The sequence below is a fragment of the Dreissena polymorpha genome, chromosome 1 (genome assembly GCF_020536995.1).
Source record: "Dreissena polymorpha isolate Duluth1 chromosome 1, UMN_Dpol_1.0, whole genome shotgun sequence".
Lineage (NCBI taxonomy): Eukaryota > Metazoa > Mollusca > Bivalvia > Myida > Dreissenidae > Dreissena > Dreissena polymorpha.
The window spans coordinates 92,504,509-92,525,313 of record NC_068355.1 but is presented as its reverse complement, the minus strand read 5'-3'; the positions used below and the strand labels follow the sequence as shown (position 1 = coordinate 92,525,313).

General features: G+C 34.2%; 1 protein-coding gene across 1 annotated transcript in view; it reads left to right on the top strand.

Moving 5' to 3' along the window:
• LOC127840886 (mucin-5AC-like) overlaps positions 1 to 20,805 on the top strand; it is a 451,267-nt gene that overhangs the window by 414,469 nt on the left and 15,993 nt on the right. The gene's annotated exons all lie outside the window — the stretch shown is intronic.

Below are 20,805 nucleotides of genomic sequence, written 5' to 3'. Positions count from 1 at the left end.
TTTCATGACGTCATTATTAACGCATCAAACGTCAAAAATCATATTAATAACCGCAAAAAGGCAGGGTCGAAGAGATTATTTTCACGATTTCTTATATAATGGGGGACGTAAAGGTATGATCAACAACAAAACAGATTACTCTCTGATATGTGTTTAATATATCAGCCTCAGCGAAAAAAAGAACTGCTCGGCAAGCCTCGCCATGAATTGTATCAAAAGCCTCGCCTAATATATTACAAAATTATCAGGCGGTAATCTGTTATTCTATACTTATCAAAACAATGATCTGGCTGCAATAATGTTGTTGTATGTAGCTTACTCATTAAAACACAAATCATTCACAATGATGAAAGTGATACTAAGTAAATGTGGCTAAAGTATCGTCCCAGACTATACCGTACAGTCAACAGACTCCTTACCTACCCACGCCAATACTGTGTCACACTTTCGAACAATATTATTTTTAATTAACACATTATTAAAATGTCATTGTTTTTTTCATTTACAATAGATGGGGTCAAGTTTAAGATATCTTCCAATCATGCAAGCTTTGAACGCAGGATAGTAAATAGATTAGAGTTACTTGATAATAATGATTTGATAATTTAAATATTACCTCTGAATCTTCAAAATTATCTATAAAATAACTACTTTTATATGTTCAAATTAAATTCCGAATGCCTCAATAAGTGACATAATTTTGCAGCTGACAACATACAAATAATAACACTTCAGGCATGACGAAAGCAAGGCTCTACATAAAACAAGGCTTCTCAACAGCATACTAGCGCTTCTAGAAAGTGGAATCGTGAACAACACAGTCGGGAGATACGCATTTTAAGCTATTTTGACATAATGTTTAATTTAATTTTTCACCAACTTTTTAAAAATTATTTGTAAAGCTATATAATTCCACAAAAAAATAATAAAAATACAGGAATAAGAAATACAATTTTTTAAAGTGTGACGTCACACATGGCCTGACCCCCACTCCCCATGTCACAAACTGTCACAATTTCTTACACCCCGTCCTTCCAACTGGAAAATGACGTACTTTATCGACGGCCCTTTTTCTCTTCCACGTTATTTTCTTTTAAATGAAGTACCCTGTTAGCGAACATCAAGTTTATGTGGAAAGAATCGTCCATGATTAGCCTGTTCGGACTGCAGAGGCTAATCTGCAACGACTGTTAACGCACATTTATTGATCCCTGTTTTCACAGAGCAAGGCTCAGATTTGATGCTATCAACCGTAGTAGATTATGAACAACTAAGGTAAGTACTACGCGTTGCAAGTCGGTCTGCTCTTTACTACGCTAAGAACGATAACCACCGCATCTGCCGCATCTGAGGCTATTAATAAATGCGGGAAAATAACACTTTTGCTGATAACAAGTATAGTGGGATGTTTTGTAACCTCGTTTATAGTGCATGCTTCATGTACTACAGTGGGGTTAAATTTGATGTTTCTGGGAAACGTTCTTTTGTTCTCAATAGATAGCGGCGATATTTTGTATTTACGGGTGCTTACAACGCAAACGTAGAAGGTTAAGCTTGTTTATATTCACAGTTCTCAATTTATAAAACATGAGTTCACCAATTACTACAAGTCTACTATACACAACCACAAAAATGCTGTATTATCGCTAAAACCGAATATAAAAAAAAACAACTAAATATAACAAAAAATATATTTTAAAAAGGTAGTCGGCGTAAATGCTGACTTTGAAATAAAGTTTGCAATTTACGTTTCTAAATAATTAAATTGAAAACAAAAGTTTAACAAGTGTGTTTGTTTACACTTGTAAGTCGAATACCTATTCTCCGCATGAAATGTGTGTTATTATTGTGAAAACCACACAGTGTAAGTAGATAAAAATTATACTACGGGAGTGCACATCATATGTGTCCTCACATGCCTTATTATGAGTATATTTCTTCACCAACGAAATATATATTATGTTAATATTTGATTTACACGCAGTTTTCTTGCGACACATTTAAATCACACTTTCATAGCCGCGTCATACGAAAATGGGTCTTATGCGGCCAGCGCATCTTTAGCCCAACGTATGCATTTGCGCAGGCTGGTCAGAGGCGATGCTGTTCGCTATAAAATCACTCAGTGTGTTATGGTCTCATTATGTATCTCCTGACCAGACTGAGAGATGCGTAGGCTGAGTGGGCTATATATTTGATGGGCGCATATTGAATAAGACCCAATTTAGCATGACGAGGGGCATTAAAAGTCCCATTGCGAATTGTAAATGGCACAATATAGCACACTGCTTTTCGATATAAAATTGAATTCAAAATAGCAAACTTGTAAATAAGGGAAGCCTATCAAGGCGTTCAGGAAAAATTTTCAGACCTGCTGACCGAGTAACAGTTGTGGTTGGATAATTAAACGATTTTCGTTTTATTGTGACACTATACTATTTTGGTAAACTACCTACTTCGTGAGTAAAAAGTATTGCTCGCAGATTTATTTTTTATTTATTTTCATCAATTATCTTATTGTATATTTTGAATGTGTATACGGTGTCAAAAATCAAAAGTTTTGTACAGGATATTGCCATCATGACATTTTATTCTTAGTGATAAAGGTATTCGATATTACAACAATATTCATTTAATATGATGGTGATTGCAAATTGTCTTTATATTCAGTTCTTATTACCATTGTCATCATACTTTCTAGGCTTTCAGAACGTCAAATAGGGCCATGTTGTAATTTTGTCTAAGTTATCTCTATAAATTAAATGGGATTGATAACAAGTGCACACAAATCACAACCCGTGCGTTATGACACGCTCTTTACAAATGTGAATGGCGTGTGTTCGTTTCAAACTTTAAATAATTTTCAAACATGAGTTGTGTCTTAAATAATGCAAATGCGAACAACTTCAGTGCCTTCAGCGCTTTGATTTTGAATTATGAACATGTGTGTGCAAACTGGTATCATGTAAAATATATAAATACTTACAGCATGCACACACGTTTTACAAAGATTTTAAAATGCTAAAACATTCATTATATTTTTAATTTCAATATGGTTATCATAACAAATGGAACTGTGTGATTAAATGATATATTTTAATTATCAATTTTGGTTTCGTGAATTCATGCTTTTGAAACCAACTTACGTGTTATGTTAAGACAAATATGTATGTGCTGTTTTAAACTGTATCAATATCTAAGAAATAATTTCAAACTCTAAAAGGGTCAACCAATTTTGACACGACATGTTGTGGAGAAATCTCTGAAATCCCTAAAAAGAGGCTGAGGTCGTGATATTTCTTATTTATTACGCCCATACGCTAGGGTTGACTTATATAATCAATGTGTATATGCGTTGACATTTATATTAGTATCAGACTTGAACTCGTTGTGTGTTTTGTCGTACCCGTAAGATATATAATTAATAAAAAGCCACTTTAAGGAAAATGTATAATAATCCGTTAACATTCGAGAAAAGTGTGTTAATTTGTATCCCGAAGTCGATTGGCCAAACCTAACCAGTTATACGCTTGCTTGTATTATCTTCAATTTTCAGAACGAGGTGTACGTTTGTGTCCAGGTACCAACAGTGCTGACGGCCATAACACATTTCGCAAGCAGCACCTTGGAACCATAAATGTCGCTCTCGAGCATCAGCGGTTCTGCAATTCATACCAACAGATTATCGATGCGAATGGATGGGCTGATCTCTTGGAAATAGTCCAATGTGAAGGTTTATAACGTTTATATATTATTACAAAACTTGTAAATTGACAGGAAAAAATATAATTAGAGGGAAAGATCTATACAGTTCATGTCGCGATTGAAATCCATGCGCTTAAATATAAGAATATTATTTTGCAGATGAATTTGTCTGGCGGCATACATCGCATATTCGGCTCAGTATAATATGTCTGGCGGCATACATCGCATATTCGGCTCAGTATAATATGTCTGGCGGCATACATCGCGTATTCGGCTCAGTATTATATGTCTGGCGGCATACATCGCATATTCGGCTCAGTATTTTATGTCTGGCGGCATACATCGCATATTCGGCTCAGTATAATATGTCTGGCGGCATACATCGCATATTCGGCTCAGTATAATATGTCTGGCTGCATACATCGCATATTCGGCTCAGTATTATATTGTCTGGCGGCAAACATAGCATATTCGGCTCAGTATTATATTGTCTGGCGGCATACATCGCATATTCGGCTCAGTATTATATTGTCTGGCGGCATACATCGCATATTCGGCTCAGTATAATATTGTCTGGCGGCATACATCGCATATTCGGCTCAGTATTATATTGTCTGGCGGCATACATCGCATATTCGGCTCAGTATAATATGTCTGACGGCATACATCGCATATTCGGCTCAGTATTATATGTCTGGCGGCATACATCGCATATTCGGCTCAGTATTATATTTTTGTTGTGAAGTAAATTGTGTTACAATTCCTCTTATGAGCAATGATGTATTGACGTTCTTAATATTAATTACTTAATAATATTTTTACTGATACAATGCAATGTATATATCAGATGAAAACGATATTCCTGTCGCGTTGTGTAAGGCCTCTACGGCAAACGCTAATAAAATGGTTGTGAAAGGAAGAGCTCAAATAGGAGCTGAGTTATTTCTGATATAAAAAAGGTAAGTTCACAAAAAGGTAGCAAGCTAGCAAATTCAAATGGTTTATCACATGTGTAGTTGATGTGTATTTTGCTTAACAAGCACAAAGTTTTATAATTTATCAATACTTAATATGTGTACTTATAAGTCATCTGTATATGTTGGACATAATATTCAGTAATGTCACTTTACCAAGAACTTCATTTTAAAGTAGGAGTAGGACGTGAACCTCGTTTATCCATGATAAGAACGGCTAAAATCATCGTTTGCCATTAGATAACGAAAACATGAACAATGCTTACATGGACTTCGCTAAATTCCTAAAGCTAAACCTTTCACACATGCAAATATCATATTAACAATAATATATTAGACAAATTATATAAGTTGTAATTATATTTTGCATTACATTACCTGAACAATATTAAACACTTTATTATTGAACACTTGTCTGGGTTTTGTTAAGATAATATAGAGGATATTTGTTGGATTCGGTGGATTATCGATTTTAATTCACGAGTGATCATAGAAAATAATATTTTCACGAGTGGCTCGTATATGATCACGAGTGAATTAAAATCGATATTCCACGGAACCCAACAAATTTTCTTTTTATTTTATGTTGTTTTTTTTCACAGTTTATTTAAATTGTTAAAGAATTTCGCTGGGAAAATGACGTCATTTCGTCAAAAAATGACGTCATTTAACATAAACAGTAAAATTATCGATAATTTGCACTGATAATTTTTATTGTTTGAAACAATGAAATTATCAGTTTTAATTCACTGATATTTCTCTATAAACCACCGGAAGGCATAAAATAAAAGGCTAGAAAGTAGAGGTTTTAATTTAACACATTGACATCTCAATTTATTCCAGGAGAGTGTTTTCATATCCTGTTTTGATATTGATAACGATTCTCGTGACGATATTGCACGAGAGCTAGATAAACATCATATTCGACATGAACACGCAACAGGGAATTCCAGCAGGATCTCAGAAGGTGACAGTCGAACAGGCTGGATAATAGTTATTGTCTCGAAGAAAGCACTGAAATCTGGTGTATTTTCGTTTAATCTCAATGCCTGACTGCCGATGTTTATGAAGGCAAACTGAGAGTTCTGCTTGTATTGCGCAGCGGTGTGAATATCTCAGATGTGCCAAGGTTTGTTCGATGGAATACATGCTTCAGCGAAGATGAAAAATCATACAAAAACTGGATTGTAAGAACAGTTTCAGGTAATTAGTCTCAGCATATGAGTTATTCATAATTAAGCCACCATACAGCCAATTGCCTATACTGGACTTAAGTAAATATTTACTTTTGACTAAAAGTAACATCTTGCTTGTGTTTTAAATCGTGCCGATATTATAACGCGCATATATCGTTTCTGCAAATCTTGGATCCGACAAAACATGTATTGTATATATGTATTGTATAGAGTGAACATCATATATAGATACAGTGTCTGTATACAAATAGGCGACAGTAAATGGGTATGTCACGTACATATGATACGATAACCATTTCCCAATAGAAAATGTGTACACAATTATGCACGCAGTCCAACTACTTTATATAAACCGGCGCATACTTTGCGACTTGCTCTGTGGAAAGGTAGTTTAATGCATGTGCATAGAATGTCGTCAAAGATTAGCCAGTGCAGTACGCACATGCTAATCAGGGACGGCACTTTCCTTGAGTTTTGCTAATAATGAAATTTCTCTAAACGCACGATTTAATAACAGCAGAAACTGTCGACACTCTACGCACATGCATTTAAACCCATTTTCTAAGAGCGCGACACATTTATATGTGGTTATTTACAGGAGCACCTGTAGATATTAGGAGGGCACTTCCAGCAGGGGATGTAATTCCAGGCTTATGTTGGGCCTATGTCTTGAACTACCTGAAGATTATACTGACGACCAGCAGTAAGTGTCAGTGTATAAGGGGCCTTTTATTAGTTCTGTAGCGTAGATAATGGTTTCCGTGCTACGGTTAATTATTAATATTGTCAAGTTTATAAATCACCTGTGTCTTTAGTTTTGAAAATACCGAATCGTCAATGGGTGTTTTATTTTTGGTTTGAATATATTGAAGGAACACATTTACACGCAAAACACAACAAAGTTCGTCTGTATTATAATTAGACCTAATTGTTATAAAATACAGAAATATAATGCTATGTTTGTATAGGTATTTATAAAAAAAATCAAGAGTATCTAACGAACAAAGACCTCAACTGCGGCTACATCCGTAAACTAATAGTGGTGTGGGTCAAGTCGTGCGATATGGAGAACACCCTAGACGTGGTTACAAACAAAAGGTACACATGTTTTTATAAATACAGTAAAATATTAATCTAGTTAGTTAGTATCTTATAAAATATTAAAGTTATATGCATACGTTTTTTGTATTCTATTCAAATGTATTGTAATCATATCATAAGCAGGACCACACGTGTTTTATTTGTCTTTCCATATATCAGTGGTAGTTATGCAAATATGTTTTCAGCGGTGGGCGGCGTAAAATTGCTAGCAGCGGTCCGATAAAAGTTACAACAAATAGCCTTGGTGGACAGATAGGCAGACCATTTGATGTGCATATGTTCAGCTACACTGACGAGTCAATTCCAGGCAATCAGGTAATCCATCATTGCATAAATTTGCAATTATGTTGCTTTATTGTAGTGAATATTTAATTTATATTTAATAGGCATTGTGTTAACAGTGTTCAGTGCTCCGCTGGGGAGGCGGAAAACTACAACGGGCGAGGCATGGTCAGGGGTGATAAGCCCAAAAAAGGGTTAGGGTAAGGGTTAGGATTAGGGGTCGGGTTAGGGTTAGGGTTAGGTTTAGGCTAACCTAAACCCGTACCGGACACCTAACACTAACCTAAACCCTAACCCTAACCCTCTAACCCCCCTTGCGCAATACCATACCATGCCTCGCCCGTTGTAGTTTTCCGCCTCCCGCTCCGCTGTGTCACATACTGTGATATTATACATGATTCAGACGAAACTGGCTTGCAACTTTAGCAGTACAATACAATACAATAGTCAATTAATTATCAATTGTTAATGTACCAAGCACATCGGGTTAACTAACGTTAAAAATCCAGTTCACAAAATACCGTGCAATTGTTTATTGAATAATTAATAGTATTGTTCATGATTCAAAAAAGCACATATTCATGATTTCAACAAAAAATTAAAATGAAGGGCCATTTTGGTTCTTTATGAATGTATTGGACAATTTATTGCAAAAGTACCATTGATCAATACTAAGTTGGTATCAGGAATACACTGAAATATACATCAACAAAGAACATTCATACATGTCGCATGCATACTATTCATATGTTTCTGATGTACAGTCAATGAATTGAATAAAGCGACTTATACAAAGCTTAAACTTTAGTTTTGAAGCTCTCTAATATATCTTACACGTCAAATCGTAATTCTTTTTTAGCTCGACTTTTCGAACAAAAAGAGAGCTATACTATTCGCCCCAGCGTCGGCGTCGCCGTCGCCGTTGTTTAAAGTTGTTTTTATAAAGTCCAATAACTTGAATACTATCAAAGATAATTAACTCAAACTTGGAATACGTATTTGTGGCAACAAGACATTTGTGTATGTCAAGTTGCATAACTCTGCAACACTTACTAACTATCATAAGGGGTCTGTGCAGGCAAAGTTATGTAACTCTGACTGGCATTTTGATAGAATTATGGCCCCGTTTATACTTAAAAAATTGAAAATTTGATAAAGTTTTGTGTTTTGGTCCGTTTTAGTCCTAAAGTATCATAGCCATTGCTTTTTGACTTGGAACACTCGCTAACTATTATAGGGGGACTGTACATGACAAGTTGCATAACTCTGGTTGGCATTTTGACGGAATTATGGCCCTTTTTGACTTATTAACTTTGAATATTTTGTTAAATTTGTGTTTAGATGCACTTTACTTCTAAAGTATCAAGGCTATTGCTTTCAAACTCCAAATACTTTCTAACTATCATGAAGGTACTGTACCTGGAAAGTTGAATTTTACCTTGAACTTTGAACGACCTTAAGGAAATTGTGCTTAAATTGCCATAACTTCTTTATTTAGGATCAGATTTGATTCATACTTTGACAAAATAACACTAACTTGACATACCACAATGGACTCCACCCAAACCATCCCCAACACCCTCCAGAATACCCCCCCCCCCCCAAAAAAAGTTAAAAATTGTTTTTCCCCTTTTTTCTTATTTTTGAAATACCATCTAATAAATGCCCACACCCCCACATTATTCCCCCTCTCCACCACCCTCACACAACAAAACGAACTTTTTTTTACAAATTGGTCAACAAAACACAAATAATTATTTTTATTGTTTATTTTCAAAGAAGAAGGGGTATATTGTTTTACTGGATGTCGGTCTGTCTGTCGGTAGACCAGTTCGTTTCCGATCAATAACTCGTTAACAGATTGACCGATTGGCTTGAAACCTCACATGTTCATTGGCCGTGGTTAGTAGATGACCCCTTCTGAAATTGGTGTCACTAGGTCAAAGGTCAAGGTCACTATTACACTAAGTGTGAAAATAACTCTTCAACGAATTGACCGATTGGCTTCACATGTGCATTGGGTTTGGGCAGTAGATGACCCCTATTGGAATTGGGATCACTTGGTCAAAGGTTAAGGTAACTATCACAATTAGTGTGAAAAAAGTTTCCGATCAATAACTCGTCAACGATTTGACCGATTGGCTTGACACTTCACATGTGTTTTTGCCTTAGACTGTAGATAACCATTATTGAAATTGGGGTTACTAGGTCAAAGGTCAAGGTCACTATCACACTTACCGTGAAAATTGTTTCCGATCAGTAACTCGTCATCGAATTGGCCAATTGGCTTGATACATCACAAGTCCATTTGCCTTGGACAGTAGATGACCCCTATTGAAATTGGGTACACTAAGTCAAATGTTAAGGTTACTATCACACTAAGTGTGAAACTCGTTTCTGATCAATAACTCGTCAACCAATTGACATATTGGCTTGATACTTCACATGTGCATTGGCCTTGGACAGTAGATGACCCATATGAAAATTGGGGTCACTAGTTCAAAGCCTTGTTTGGAGGGGCATATTTTTCTGACCTCGGAACACTTATTATTTTGTTTTGGAAAAACCGTCCAACCATCCCACTCAAGCTATCGCTATCAAACGTAAAATATAATCCTATTAGTTAGTTTTATGTCTTTAAAAATGTTCAATAGATTGTGGAAAATATACCTGAACTCAGAATCGTCTATAATGTACCACTTCTTTAAAACATAAGCGATAAATATGTTCAATTATGGTCGTCTTCCAGTTAGAGTATAACTATATTACCTTGACCTTAAACAGTATCCAGATTAAGTTTGCAAATCCAGATTATTTGCAAACTTATTTTTTTTATTTATTGAACAATTGTTATGAAATTTTGCATATTTGTAGGGGGCATTGAGTACATACATATAATTGAAAAAAAAGAGTAAAAATGTTTTTGGAAAGTAGAGTTATTTGATGATAAAGTTGCCATCCCCCGTTGGAACCCAACGGGGTTTTGGCTCCCCCGTTAAGAATTGCAATTTTCCAACGGGGGATTTTTCCAGACGGGAGAATTTTACCTATATTTTACAAAAAATGTAATTTAAATATTATGCTTTGTTTTCTGTTTCAATGTTTACAAAACCACATGTTTAAGTTATAATTGTAAGAAATATGTACTTTAATAAGAAAATAAAGTGATTGTAGATTTTCTTCCCCCGTGGGGTTTTGACGGGGGATCCCGTGAAACTCCCATATCCATTAAACTCCAACGGGGTTTTCACGGGGGACCCCGGCAAACCCCCATTTAAATTAAACCCCAATGGGAGTTTGACGGGGGATCCCCGTCTAACTCCAATTTATAAAGAACTCCAATGGGTGTTTGACCAGAGAAGGGAGGGGGGGATCTGACTTCAATAAACAGTTTATACCCATTGCAATATATTCTATTGTATAAAGAGTAAAAGACACCAAACTTTATTAAATAATTGATGTTTTCTTTTTAAGGTGTCAGAATCAATTTATAATTTTTGAATTTTCTTAACTCGGTACGTTACGTTGAATAAAATGTCTTTTTGAAAGAGATTAGACCCACATATTGCTATTTCTGGAAAGATGAATTTAAAACGTTCCATAATTTTGAAAGACTGTATAAATAATAAAGTGACTTATCTCGAAAATATATTACATTTACCTTTTGATAATCCAAACGTTGCTTTTATCTTTTTTTTTGATGATAAATACAATCCAGAAAGACAATAACATTGGAAACATACTTATTGTCATTCGGAATTGTATTATTGTGTTGTTTATTCCCGTTTAACAGTTTTTGCAGTTTTTTGCTCGAAATTTTGGGTCCGTCTATAATGCGTATATGACTCATTTTCGCGAATATGAACGAAACGAGCGAATATGATCGAATATTTGCAATATTTATGCTTTTTCTGCGATGTTTTTATCAACAAATTACAGTTTAATGTAAAATATAATTAAGTCTGTTAACATAAATAGATCAATTCTCTAGCCATTATCATGTTTCGAACTCTAAAGTCATGTTCGCGAATATGAACATTGTTTTTAGGCTACACACAACCAACAATAACCACGACGACTCCACAATACAAGGTTTACAGTCAACTCGTACCTTAGTCAACTCGCACGGTAGTCAACTCGCACGTTGTTTGGTCAACTCGCACGGAAGTCAACTCGTACCTAAAAGTCAACTCGCACGGTAGTGAAACTATTGATGTGTTGATGGGTTCTGAATGAGTTATTTATGCATAAACACAAATGAGAAATACTTTCAGAGTTTAGTTCAATACTTTTTATTGCAATATTTTCACAAAATAACACATTTTTTTTAACAAATTGTGTTTACACCAGGTTACATTATCGGCACATTATAACAGACAGTAAAAGTACTTTTTAAAATATATTTTTTAAACTATTATTTTTATTAAAATATTTGAAACACACATTGTCAAAGCTTTATCATGTACACAAGTAGACATTCATCTATATACTTTTATTTTAATATTTATTTCAATATTTACATACAGTATCAAAGCTGTACAATATGTACACAAGTAGGCATACATCTATATACTTTTATTTTAATATTTATTTCAATATTTACACACATTATCAAAGATTTACAATATGTACACTTATATTGTAATTTAATGAATAGGACATAAAGACTGATAGAACTATGAATTATTAAGAATTTAATATTTGTCATAAAACTATTAATGAAGATCCCGTGACCTATGGAAAACTTATTGCGCACACAATTATAAGTAAAAAACGTATAACAATAATGTTAACGTAAGTACAAATACGTATAGCTTAGTATCATATAAACCGAGTATATATGATTATCATACCTACATGTATTGAAACATTTTTGTACGCAAAGATTATTAATTTTACAATAATAATCAGTCATAATACAATTTTACAGAATCAAATGTGTATTTAATTAATTATGTAATAAAATTGCCCAGCATTATTAAAATTTGAACATGAGTTACAGTTCTACATTAATTAATTTAATATTAAATTGTAAAGCATGACAAATTAAAATATTTATTTAAGTATTCCATACTACAGCCTTATTTCTAGGCAACCCCTATCAGTAATAGCCTTATCTACCCCTCGATTATCAGTACCCTCATCAGCTCTGAATGACTGACAGATTAGCTGTTTATTGTAATTTTAGGGGTGGGAAATAGGATATGGTGTTTTCAGGTATTGTTACTTTCTTGACTGATTAGGTGACATATGGTTTATTATTACAATTCCAAATTAAATTATTGAATATGAACAATTTCCCCATGATAGCTTACGTTATACTGTCAAGCACTCGAAAAGTCGAGCGCGCTGTCTTATGACAGCTCTTGTGTTACTTTGGCCTTAAGAAAGGGTTATGTATTATGTGATATTTTAGACTGTTGTTTGGATATGAAAAACCATGCTCGTCATTGTAATACAAAATTCAAGAATAAACGTTTTTAATAACATTCTAATCATTCTTCTAAAGACACGTTATCAAAATATGTAATTAGTCGTCATTAAATTGCACGTGTCAAAATAAAATGTGTATTCTCCCCCTATGCGTTGCAAAAACCGCACATTATATTTCATTATGTTTGTCTTACACATACGTAGCAAAATAGTCCGATTTGTGTTGACTGTTGTCATTTTTCATAAATGTAAGTGTTTAATTTTAGATTGAACTATTTCGTTTTGTTTTCCAATTTCGTGATTTGCTCTTTGGAGTTTGTATTCATATTGTTATATTTATTAATTGGTAAATGTAGTATTCGATCCGAAATCATCTGTTAATATTTTTTTGTCAAAGGCGATATAATTTGTTTTTGAAATGTCCGTTTTAATGTTCAATTTGTGTCATATCGTCATTGGTTTCAATAAAATGACCATGTTTGCCCAATTCATTTTTTTTCTGATGAGCAAAAATAGCTTGTGCGTTGTTTTCTCTGTATCTTCTATCGATATGCGGTTTCAGCAAGTACATGTTTCACGTACTGTTGAGTTTCGAATAGGATGAAAGTGTACGTATATAACTGAGACACTTCTTTTTTTAATTTAGATTTTTTGACATTGATTTATTTTTTTGATAAAATTGAACTTTTATAAGTTAAACTTTTTTTTTACTTGAGTAGGACATATAGTTTCCTTTATTGATATTTTCGTGTTTAATTCGCCACTTTTTTCTATATCCACTGTTAAAATTTGACTATTCACTGAAGGAAACACACAGTATAAAAACCGTTTATAGCACTTATATACAAAGACTGACCGAAATTCCGATCGAAATACTTAATGTTGGTCTTTGTATTTATTCATTTCAAATTCAGAGATGTTTCCTTGCTGAATATTGTACCCAGATGCAATGCGTCCAAACAATGGAGAAAGGATACACTGGCATCAGCGCAGCCACAAAACAGGGCATGGGAGAGTCGTTCAAGGAAAAGTTCAAAGACATCATGTCTCGTAGAAAAATGATAAAACTCTTCTCGAACTTCAAAGTTTCGTTTGTGTACTTCGATGGTGAGCTTCATATGAGTCCTTTTCGTTCAATTGATATAATGTATTTGTATTCGTTCAGCTACAATAATACTTCAAGGTTGAGTTAAAAAATGCAACAGTACAACACATTTATACTGTCTGCATATGCACCATTTACATTGTTCGGTAATTGGAGTTTATGTGTGCGGCTTCAAATTCCTCCTGAGTAAAACTAAACTTTGATAGAAAACAGCATACATAAATGACTGTTTTAAGTGCACTAACACAAGAAAATATTGTCCACCTAAATATTAAATAGCATATATACATGCTTTCAAATATTTTAAAATCTCGATACAAATCCACGAAATCGTCTTATGGACCTGTTGGAACAAGAGATTTTTGAGCAGGAATGCGATGTTATCACACGAAACTAGCGGACACTATACATAGGACGGAAGAGGACCAAACTGGTACTGATGATCAACATAACAAATCCATCTGTACAACTAAATCACCGAAGACTGGTTATTATTTAGCTTATAAACGAATTTATTATAGCAAGTATATCATGTACTTTTTGATCGTAATCGTCATTTTACATTTTCAAGGTATGACTTTCTAAAGACATTCCAATTTGTTTAATACAATTATGTTTTAACTAATTGATCAATTCATTATATGGTTTCTATGTTGCTTAATAACTTAACCAATACATTGAACTGGTATTATACATGTCATGTTTGAATGAAGAAAGTAACAACTGTGTAAACTGTGATTGTATCTTATTTTACATTTTACATAAAATCAAAGAGGGATGCAACTTTTATGGTCGATATCTAAAGTTTATTATGTAAAATAAACTTATCGTTGTAACATTATTATTAATGCTGAATCTAAACAAAGGTTACTCTGTTATTAAAAACGAATATTTAGTAAGATAATTTTTACATTAGTAAATTGTGATCTTTGTTTCTTTGTGACCTGGTTTATTAGAGTGTCTTGCTGAGGATTATGAAAAATAAACAAATATACGTTATACCCTACTTAATTAGACAATTGTTAGAAACATAAAATCATGAATGGAATTTTTTAAACATGCATGTACATGTGCATACATGTATTACTAATATAACGACTACTATTCATTGATGGGCGTGCGTGTCGTAGTGGTCGCGTGGAAGATGTGATTGTCAATGTCTCGGGTACACATTTAAGGAAGACACTATTTCATTTGAAAAATTATGTTGGTAAGTTGTTTTTGTAATTATAAAAGACCGTTCAAAACATAGCATTTGTGTGGTTAAATAAAAGTAATTGCATTTTGAAAAAGAACAAAAAACTGTGAACATGTATCTTTGCCATTTTTATAATATAATGCGTAGTGTGATATTACGGGTATTTTCTTATGGACAGTAAATATTGGGTTACACGGTATGAATTGCATAAAAGGTGAATATGTTAAAAGTCTAAGAAATAGGCTTAGTAATGATTTCGGCAACTTATGCTCAATGTATACACACTTTAACTAAATTTGACATATTTAATTGTCATTAAAGCTGCAGTTGTTTACTGAAAACAATTATATTTTGTAAGAGCATGGTATGTCAAGGGTTGTATTGTTTGTTTTGCATTTCATATGTGCATATATTAATTCATTTAAAAGTTGCATACTGCATTTTGTAAAATTACTTACTCATAGTTATGAGTTAATTTATTATTCTCTATTCTCAAAATACTATTAAAACCCCATCATCTTTATAACCCATATCATCATCATTATCCTTATCATACAAATAATAAACCAAAGACAAAATAGGAGTGAGTGCTTGTATTTGACAGGACTTTCAACATATAAATGCAAAAAACAATTCTTCTGACGCCCGTATGTGTTACATGTGCAATGGATATAGACCTCAACGGCACCGCTCAGTTAATGAGTCTCGAGACGACTGGAAACGGTGTAACATCTTTGTTCACGTGTATAAAGAACTGAAACGATACAATTTAATTGCTGTAGGGCATGTCATTAGGAATACTTCACATGCACATGTGTGCCATGTGAAAAAGTGCAAATTTATTCATAACAATTAGACGTCAAGTATATATCTCAAATAAAAGAGTTACTGTTTGAATAAACTGATCCCCGCCGATGCCCAAAGTGCACACAGGATGCCCCCAATGCCCATCAATCACGCTAACTTGCTTAAATATTATAAATTAACAAATGTTAAACATTAATTTGTTCAAAGAAGCTGCTATTATCTGCAAGATTTATCCACCACCACCAATCAAGAGAAGTGTTCATGACTTCACGTACACCCCATACAATAATTAGTAGTAATAAACGATTCAGGTAAAACCGCGAGCGGGATACGCAACCCAACTGTCATTTTTGGTATCTTATTTTTCTTTTAATGGCAGGGGGACGTATGAGGACCCATGTCTCGAGACCGGTGTCTAGGTGCCTTCATCACCTCCCGAAACCTCTAATTTAAGAGAAATCTACAAATAAGCAGCTATTATTATACTGTAAACATTAAGTATTCTTTAGTAAAAAATGTAATTAAAACATTATCAATTTCATTGCGCAAACTAACATAACAAACAAACATCAAAAGCATCCCGCACACACCCCGGACATCAACAAGAAACAAACAAATCACTCAAACCATAAAATCCATAAAGCACCTAAAAAGAATGTTGAAAAATCATAAGTATTCCGAGAAATATATAAATGCATATGACGAATTTGTTTTTTTTTATTTTTTTATTTTTTTAACAGCTATATTAAACCGACTACAACATCTTACCAGTCACGCCGAAAAGTAATCGTACAATAAGAATGTCTTTAAAATTAAACGTTCATTACGAAAGACAACAAAAAATAATAACACTGACATTTAAACATCTCCAGGAAGTGAGAGTCTCGAAAAACATGACACCCATAACTTAAAAAACCTCATTCAAACACAATATTAAGTAAAAAATGAGTCAAAATAATCAAGAAAACTTAGCTGCTTCAGACTTAAATGAAAATACACCCATTGTCTTTCCCAGTGAAGGAATCGGTTCGTGTTAAGATCCCATCTCACATGGACTAAAAACCGAACTGAAAATATACTAAATATAGACTTTATAATTGCAAAATTATAAACATAAAAACAATGTAACCAATTATTTAACCATACTTATGTTTTATATTCCATTACATTTTATGACAAACATAAATTATTTATCATCTAACCACTTAGAATAAAAACAAACACATTTGTTTAGGTGTCATGAAAAGCAGGGTATTTTATCGAATACAATCCGAACGAGAAGAAACAATTGTTTGTGTTTCATCCGAATCTCTCACGCAGCGATCCTAAGCGCCAACACTCTTCCCATGCTTTTTTAACACTATCAGATACACCGCTATTTGCAACAGCAGTTGCTTCCCCTGACCGAAATGAATGCAACCCGTGAACATTACGTTTAAGTCAAATTTCACGAAAGATGTGGTGCAAAATATCTAATTGTCAACTGTAACTCATCTGCTTTGAGCCAACTAAAATGTATTTATTCATTTTCTTACAATTTGTTATGTTTCTAAACGAAACATATATTGCAATATCTAGAATAGTTTCTACCAAGATACATTTTTTCAAGTAGAAGACAGGGCATAAAACTGCATTTGTTTTACAAAATGTCAAAACCTGTTCGCCCTTGCACAATTGAACCATTTTACTATTGAAAATAATAATTATAGCACAATCCTCAAAAAATCTTGTATCGCATCCTTTCAATTCAAAGTCCCCAAACCGCCAAACCCTCCAAAAAACGAACCAAACACACCGTTACAAATCTCAAATCAAAGAATCAAAGAATCAAAGAATAAAAGCCTCTACACATCCGCTTTAGTCACTAAGCACCTCCGAACCAGCGGCCCAGAATTGGCCCTTTTCAATCCATCGTCAGAAAACACAACCAGACCAGAATTACAACGACCATACGATCCCACAACCCCATGAGCCCACGAAATGCCACACACAATCGCGTCTACCCCAGAGGCAGACAGACACGAAACACACACACCAACATTTTAAATTGACTTTCTGTAACAAAACCGTTTCCCTTGCTTTCTTTTTTGCAAGTATTTTCCAATTTGAAAAAAATATTAACCTTGCTATCTTTTTTGCAAGTATTATACTTTTAAAACTATTATTTTTAACCCTTGCTTTCTTTTTTGCAAGTACTCTTTTTGCTTTCTTTTTTGCAAATATTCCATTCCTCGTGTACTGTACACGACTTCGTAAGCACCAGGTGCAAACGGACATACACTAACATGGTTTCTATATATACTTAATGGCTATACAAAAACAACATCCATTGAATCATTTCTACACATATAAACACGTGAAAAATCCCAACTATACCATAAGTATAGCAAAACAGTCAAACCATTCATATTACCGATTCACATATAAACGACATATAGTATAGTTAAATTCGAATAGCAAGAACATTTCTTGAAAAAGGTCTTGAACTGAAACAGAGTGGTTATTACTCATACAAATAGTTTGCCCTTTGTCAAACACAATACTATCCTTCTCAAAGTGCATTTGTACATTACCAGCCTCAAATAAGAATGGCCAAAATGCTTCACTAGGCCATCTGTGTACCACCAAAACGCCATATGCGTTGCATTCTAGAAAGTGCAAAATTGTTTTTCCTACGAGATAAATAGGGGCATCAACCAATTCAAATCGGCACCCCAAAACTGTGTAACGCAATCTGCTTCCGTTTCAAAATCAAAGAATTTTGAATTATATCTTTTAAGTATTTCTATTTTTAAAAGTAGCCAAGCGATCAATCAAAAACGGACCCGAGCTACCATTTAAATACTCAAAGAAATCTCGTGAGATTTACCATTCATCTGTATTGCTTATTTTACTTATACTGTCGGCAATGGAGTTTAATTCTCTTGGAACCCATTGTATTTCTAGTCCTATATTCATCTTCAAACACATACTAAAATGCTTAGTGCTAGATCATGTTACTCAAGTTTAGAACTTTCTACCTTTACCAACTTTACACGTGATTCAGAGTCAGAAAACCTCTTAACAGCCCCCCCCCCCCCCCCCTTAAAAAATTCCCATAGGCACGTAAAACTAGAACTACTCCATTAATTATTCTATAAGTAGAACTTGTATTGCAATCTTCATTTGACCATATATCGTGAAAAATGAACAATATAAGCCCCACCAGCAAACCCAATTGCATCACTGTAAACTTTTAAAACTTGGACACATGTAGTTTTACTAAAATGTCTTGATTGTATGCCATCTATGCGACCTAACCAAAATATAAATTCGGAAATAAATAAGCTATCTGGTTCAAGGGCTAAAACTCTATGCAATGACGGTCTAGAAACGATTTCAGAATAAAGATATCTAGTCATTTACCTTGCCAGACTACCTATAACAGGCATCATTGAAACAATTTTCCCCGTATATCTAGCTAAATCCTTTGCCGAAACCATTGGCATGGAAGAAAATACCTTTAAAAGAGTATTTTTAAAATCATTTATTCTTCTATCGGGAGTTTCAAAAGAAAACATTTGGCTATCCCAGATTAATCCTACCCATTCTAGCCTCTGAACTGGTACTTATATTGACTTGTCCTCATTGATCACAAATCCAGCTTCCGGCTTCATTCACGGCTACACTTGATTGACTAACAACATGAGGGATGTCTTTTAATTCTTCAATACAGCCATTATTTTAAATATCCTGCACCGACTCGTTAACATCTGTTTATCTATCTGCTTTAAAGCTGATTGGTTATTTCCAGATACATGTGTAAGCGCCGACAATACAGTCAATTATATCAGGATTGGCACCAATGATTTTCCGAAAAAAAGGACATGCCTCTCTTTAAACTACATTTTACAATAGAAAAACGTGAGAAATGATATTTTTCTTCACAATGTGCGTTTTTATTATATGTAAACCAAACACGTCAATCAATTCTCCTCTATCCCCGAGGGCCTACCTTCTTGACCGCTACCACGTGGTCGCTACGTGTGTCCATTTACTGTGCCAGCCCTGTCCCCGACGGCGAAGCGATCTCTCCTCTCATCCTGACTGTCCATATTAATAAATTGCCAACTCCAATACGACACAAAAATAAATCAAATTTCACAATTAAATGTGGTTGAGAAAATAAATAAAACGATTTAAATCAAGTATTCGCTCTACCCTGCTTGCCTGTCGAATGACTAAACCTACAAATCTGTGCACGAGGAAATCTTGATTTCCGCACCATTGGACATATATCACCTTCAAAAACCTGTATAACCAGTTTATTCATTCACACAACGATAATAAATACATATATGTTCATTAAGGGCGGGCGGGCGGGCGGGGTTATCACCCTTTCGTTTTCTTGTTCCATAACGTTTGCCTGTCAAATACACCCTCGAATGGCGACTCAATAGATGTGCAAATCATATATACCCCAAAACGAAAAACTCGTGCGCTTTCGCGCTAAAACATGCACACAAAACCCGTGCATTATTCGCGCTAAACCATTACCATAATCTCTTTTCTAAATAACACGTATTAAACCATACTATACTGTATTTATCAAACCGAGAATAATTTCATATATATATATAATGGCATATTGGTATAAACGTTCATATTTCTTTCTTACTTGTATGTGTCTTAGAAGATTCAAGTATAATCTCGGGTTATTGTTCCACATTACCAAATAATTTGCCTCTAACAAATGCCATATTCTTGTACGGTGAACGTCACCATGTACAGTTGAAGGTCATAGTGTTCGTTCCCAAGCTGTAACATTACCATGCCTTAAAGGATTCTAACATCATGTTCGATTATAATTCCCAATGACCAGATAGCGTGCAAATCCGATGCTTCAAAGGAAATGATCAAGGTCACAACTCACGGTTAAGTTTCGTGATTTATGTTTTCTGCAACTCTCTCCCTAAAAAGCGTATACTTCGGGCAAATATTTCATATCCTGTGAAAGACATTTTC